Here is a 6,523-nt window from a genome sequence, read left to right as displayed (position 1 = left end):
AGGAGCGGGGCCGCGGGCGGGGCGCGGGCCAGGCCGTGGCGCCCCCCAGACCCGCTCGGAGGCCCGACGCCCTCCGAGAGAGGAGGAAGCAGGAATGGGGTGGGGGACGGGAAGCGGCACAGTCGCTGGGCTGGGGGTTCCCGGGGGACGGTTAGCGGGGTCCCCCCTGCGTCGCCCCCTCACCAGTCGCCGGGAGCCCCCACCGGCGGGCCGGAGGGCGTGAGCTAGGAGCCTCTATCTCCCTCGGCTAGTGGGGTGCGGGGCGTCCTGCCCCTCCCTGCTCGGGGACCGGCGCCGGGAAGGCACTCCCGGAGACCGGCTGGGGTGGGGCGGGGACCCGAGCGCGGGGCTCGGAGGGCCACCTAAGAGCAGAGTTGCCCAGACGGGTGCAGAGGATGGGCGCACATCTGGGCCTGGCCCAGCTGAGGTGTGGGGGAGGGGCGACCCCTGGGAAGTTACGGCTCCGGGAAGGAAACAAAATGCTGTGGTCGTAGGGGATGGTGAGGAGGGGGTCAGGAGATCAAAGCTGTTACCCATCCCATCATCAGATGACTTCTGCCATCTCCCTGTCTCCTCCCAGCATCCCTGGTCACTTGGGGGGCTTCTGAGCCCTGAGAAGATTTCCACAGAAGAACTTGTGCAATAAATGGGAAAGAGCTTTGACAGTTCTTCTTCCATGTGGTTTGGCTTCAAACTCCAGTGTGGTGCGGGGAGGGGGGCGTGGAGGTGAGGACAGCCCAGCATCCTGCGTTGAAGAGGAGCTACCTAGGAGACTGGAGGAGGGTGCAGTTCCCCAGCCCTGCCCCCAGACAGCTTGCAAGGGTCTGCAGCCTCCCTCTAAGACAAGCCTGCCTTAGAGGCCCACTTCCTACCTGGGCCCAGACTCCAGGGAATAGCGCCTCTCTCCTCTTCCTCTGAGGGCTTCCCCCTCCCTAGCTCTGCCGAGACAAATCAACCTGCTCAGCCGCAGAGACATCTGATGGTAAAAACCACAAACCAAAGTGCCCCAGACACCATGTGTTTCTGTCATTTGCATGTCATGTCAAGGGAAAGTTTCTTTAGCAAGTTGGGAACCTGGGAGGGGGAGAAACCTCAGAACCACACCCTCCTTGGGGAGGTCCAACATCAGGTTCACACGCAGAGCACAGCTCCAGGGCGGGGTGCCCAGGCCCTCTGGGAATCTCCTCTCCCCCACCCCTCCTCATGCTCCTTCACTTGATGGTACATTCCACTGGGGGGGGGGGGGAGCTTGAAACCTCAGGAGGTAGTCCCTAGACCCCAGTTTAAAGACCCTTAATCTAGACCAACTGACTCCTGCCTCCCTGCTGGCTCCTGGCTCCTGTCCTGAAGTTGTAACTGGGAGTTTGGGATTGATCCTCCTTCCTAGTCCTCTAGATTATGTCATCACGTGTGTTACCTAATTCCAGCCCACAGTGCAGTTTATCTGCCACTTTGCTGCACACTTGCAAGATCCTTCTGCCGTTCTTCCCTGTCGCCCTTGGAGCCCGGAAAAAAGCATCCGCAGACTTGGAGATGCCGCTATTCGCATTCGCCCCTGAGTGTTCATAAAATCTTTTAATATGTTGTTAATATAGTCATCAAATGAAATCAGTCACTTGAATGGATGCTCTTCATTTGAAGGACACTATCTTGGACATTGCTAACTTAGTCTTCCTTTCAGGGCTGTCTTTCTGGAAGCTTTTTCTTAGACCCCTTCCCTGCCTCTGATAGCCGCGCTGGGTAACCTCCCTCACTTCTACCACTGCCTCTGAGCCAGAGGCTCCCAGGCCAGGCCAGCAGGTCCCTCGGACAACTTACAGGCAAGGAGGCTAAAATCGAACTCTGAGTCCTTGCCTCCCCAACCTTCTCCTCATCCTCTTTGGCAGCTGGAAACCTCAGTCCTCATTGTCCCTTGCCCTACATTCTATTGGTTACCGAGTCCTGTTCCTTCCTCTTCCGCCCCCACCCCCACCTTCTTCCCCAGCGATTGCGCTGGATTGGGCTCCTATTGTCTCTGCTTAGGGCAGAGGATGACATGTGCTTTCAAGCGCAATCCCCACGGCTCCAGGAGACTCGATAGGTTCTTTCTCCCCTTCTCTCTGCTTCATTCTTACAAACCTGAAGGATACCCCCTGCCCTCAGGCCATGGCCTTGGTTCTCCCTTGCCGATTCCTCAATAACTCCATAGACCTCCTCAAAAAGAAACCTCCCCCAATCCCCATTGGACCCTGCAGTCCAGACCCGCCCTCCAGCATCCGGGACAGTTAACACCTTGAAATGACTCCCACCCCTCAGCTTCCCACCTTTGTTTTCCTACCAGCTCCTTCCTTTCCTCAGCCCTGCCTGCTCCTGGAGCTTCTCCAGGGCAGACTCCTCTTACCTTTTCCTTAAATCCCACAACTCCCAGGATGTTCCCCCAGTGGGGCTAGAGTGGGGCGGGTACCAAGCCCTGATTGCCCCACTCGCGTGCTGCGTGACTTTAGGGCAGTTACTGAACTTTCTCTGGGCCTGTTTCCTCACCTGAATTTGGTGCCTACCTCCAACGATTGTGGTGAGGTTTACACAAATCTACACGTGTGAAGTGCCCAGACCATTGCCTGGAGCATCAAAATGTTCAGTAACCGCTAGGGTCCTTACTGATGATAGTAACACTGCATCTGCTGTCAGTTGTCTGGGGTGCCGACCCATTCTGGGGTCCCCACTCCCTCTCCTGAGCTCCTAACTGGAATGTGTAACTGCCTTTGGACAGGCTGGTGCAAAGCCACCTTGCCTTCAGCATGGCAAGCCTGGAACCTGTAATCTCCACACCCTCCTTTACCAGAACTCTCTGTCCTGAAGAAGGGCACCACCTATTCATCTGAGCTAACAAATTCATGTGCTGCAGATTCAGGGCTTTCTACTTCCTGAATGTCTCTGGAATCTGCCCCCTCTGCATTCCTCTGGCTCTGCCCTTGTTTTGGCCACCAGGGTTCCTGCCTTTCAATCCACCAGGGTTCCTGCCTTTCAATCCATCCTTCTCAATGCTAGCAGGTTACTTTCTAAAGTTTAGACTGGTGATGTCTCTGTCTTGTTGAAAAGATATGGATGACTCTCCATTTCTTTCTTGGAGAATAAAATTTGAACTCCTTAGAAAGGCCCTTCCCAGCCTGCCCTTCACCTCCACTCCAGTGCCTCCCCTGGCCTGTCCTTACTCCCTACCCCCATGCTAGGACAGTCAAGACCACTTGCTGTTCCCACAGAGCAAATGGGAAGGTGAGGAAAGCTTCTTGCCAAGCCTGTGGCTTTATTAGGCACAGATAAACGGAAACATACCTGCCATGTCGCACCTCTGCAGTGAGGCTGAGTTGTGGGGCTCAGGCTTGGAAAGAGCGGGTTCCAGCTGGACCACAGAGAAAACAAGACATTGCCCTTCTGGGATTTCTGCAGCCCCAGACAAATACTGGGGCACGAATCATGGACAAGAACATGTGGCTGCGGCTTCAGAAACAACCACATTGTCCCAGATACCAAGAGACACTCTCCTTCTAGAATCACTGAAAGCAGCTTAGCAGGTCCAAGGTGGGAAAGAAAGCGGTGTGAACATCCAGATAATTGGGATAATCCTATCCCTTTCCCCATCTTCCCCGATCTGAGTAGGAAGCTCAGAGGACACTGACAAACAACGGGCACCTGTTACTGTAACGTGGGGGGTTTGAAAGAACACATGCCTGAAACACTGAAACACAGAAACTACGGAAACATTTTTTACTCAAAATAAATGAGTAGGCAACCCCCTCCCGGGATGGTAACTGGATGGAAACCTGTGAGATTGCCAACCTGACTTCCAACTGAGAGAAGGATTCCCAGGACCCTCATCCCCTCTCCCGGAGTGCCAGTGCCAAGGTCATGCCTGTAGCACTTTCTGTGAACTCTCCTTCCCTTGCATAGCCCGCTGCTCCCCTGCAGTCCCTCCGTCCATCCTGCCTACATATAGTCTCCGCATGAGCTCCTGGAAGGCAGGGGGTGTCTTCTGTCTCAGTGCCCACCCTGCCCAGCCTTGTAGCCCCATGAATGAGTACAAATCTCCCTACCTTACCCTGGTTACATCCTGACAAATGCATCATAAATTGAAAGTATCATAAGTCACAAACACATCTAATACGTCTAACCTGCTGAACATCACAACTTAGCCTCAGCTGCCTTGATGGTGCTAAGAACACTTAACATGAGCCTAGAGTTGGGCAAAATCATCTGCCACAAAGCCCATTTTATAGTAAGGTGTTGACTGTCTCATGTCATTTATTGGCTACTGTACTGAAAGTGAGAGACAGAACGGTTGTATGGGTATGAACGGTTATCGGTGTAAGGGGTTGTGACCCTCCTGATTTCGGGGCTGACCGGAAGCTTCGTCCTGCCACCTGGCATCATGGGAGAGCATCGTGTATCACTAGTCCGGGAAGATTCAAATTCATATTTTGAGGGAAAAGATCCAAATTCACAATTTCAAGCAGACTTTCTACTGAGTGTGTATGTGCTTCACACCATCCTAAAGTCGAAAAATCACAAACTGGACCATCGAAAGGGACTGTCTGTAACCATTTGCCAAAGGGCTGACTTCTGACAGGTGGGTGAGACGTGTCTGGTTTGCCCTTACAAAAACTACATGTCCTCCCCTTACAGTTGACAGTTTGTATGGCTGCAGGGGTCCTGCCCTGTACGGAGACTGCCAGCTTGCCCTCTGCAAGGCAGCGGGTGGAGAGCGGACGTTATCTAGGGGCCTCTGGGTGGCTCGCTCGGTTGAGCATCCGGCTCAGGCTCAGGTTGTGATCTCATGGTTTGTGAGTTCAAGCCCCCCATCTGGCTTGCCACTGTCAGCCCACAGCCTGCTTCGGCTCCTCTGTCCCCCTCTCTCTGACCCTCCCCTGCTCGCACTCTCCCCAAAAGAAATAAATACTTAAAAACAAAACCCAACCAAACAAGAAAGACTATTTAATGTCAATAAAAATGTTCACGGGGCACCTGGGTGGCTCAGTCAGTTGAGTGACCAACTTAAGCTCAGGTCATGATCTCACAGTTCGTGGGTTCGAGCCCCGCATCAGGCTCTGTGCTGACAGCTCAGAGCCTGGACCCTGCGTCAGATTCTGTGTCCCTCTCTCTCTGCCCCTTCCCTGCTCATGATCTGTCTCTCTCTGTCTTTCAAAAGTCAATAAATGTTTTAAAAAAATGTTCACAATGTGTTTGGAAAAGGGAGGCTACATAACAGCTTATGAATTATGAGCCCATTTATTTATTTGTATCTCTTTACTTATAAGCATAGAAGAAAATTTACCAACATTTTAACAAATTGTTGAATGAGAGTTTTATAGATAAGTTTTCTTTTACTTTTTTTAAAGTTTATTTATTTTGAGAGAGAGAGAGAGCACTCAAACACACGTGGGGCTCAAACCCATAGACTGTGAGATCATGACCTGAGCCGAAATCAAGAGTCGGGCACTTATCCAACTGAGCCACCCAGGCACCCCAGATAACTTTTGTTTTATTATTCATTAATATTTTCCTGGACCCACCAAATTTCCTACATTGAACATACATTCATATACATGTCTATGCCTATATTTAGCCTTCAGGGTCACCTTGATTGGAAGGAGGAGAGTTAAACATAAATGCCTTCCCCTCCGTAGTTCTGTTTAACTTAGGCGATTTCAAGCCAGTTCCAGGACCTTTTTTGGCCCACTTCCCGTGCACTCATGCTGAGACCCCCAAAATGAGCAATCGCCAGCCCCTCCTCACCTCACAAGTCCAAGGGGAAGGTAGATGTGGGGCAGCTGGCAAACAAGGCAAGGCAGAGTGTGACACGAAAGTCCAGGTGGAAGCAGAAGGTCGAGGGAGGAAGCGATTCATTGTCACGGGGGAGAGACCAGAGAGGACACCTTTGATGAACTGGTTTTGAGCCTGCACAAATATTTCATGAGGCTAGACGTTTGATCCTGGCTTGGAGCAGCAGATTCCTTCTAAACTCCCTCTAAACCTGCTCCGCATAGTGTGGGCACCAAGACCTTTGGGCCCGTCAGACCAGGGTACAAATAAATCCCTTGCTGTACTGCTTACTAGCGAAGGAATTAACGGAATTAACCCGAGTCACTAAGAATATCACCTTCTTCCTCACTAAAAAAAAATAAGACTGGCTGGCTCAGTCTGTTGATCTTGGGGTTGTTTGAGCCCCATGTTGGGCGTAAAGATTACTTTAAAAATTAAAAAAAAAGCTAAATAGAAATAATAATAGTAATTGATCAAGTTTTTTGAACATGTACAATGTGTCTGACCCTGTTTTAAGCACTTTTGCACATTTTACCTCATTTAATTCAGAAACACCCTAAGAGGCAGGCTTTATTTTTCATTCCCATTTTATAGATGTGGAAACTGGGGCATAGGGACATCAAAAAGCTTTGCCCAAATTCCAACCATAAGTGGAAGAACCATAGTACAAACCCAGCCTGTGACTCCAGACTCCATACCCTTTAGTACATGCCTGGAGTTAACAATT

This window comes from Suricata suricatta, chromosome 17 (assembly GCF_006229205.1).
Source record: "Suricata suricatta isolate VVHF042 chromosome 17, meerkat_22Aug2017_6uvM2_HiC, whole genome shotgun sequence".
Taxonomy (NCBI): domain Eukaryota; kingdom Metazoa; phylum Chordata; class Mammalia; order Carnivora; family Herpestidae; genus Suricata; species Suricata suricatta.
The sequence above is the reverse complement of the archived record's forward strand: the minus strand, read 5'-3'. Positions refer to the sequence as shown.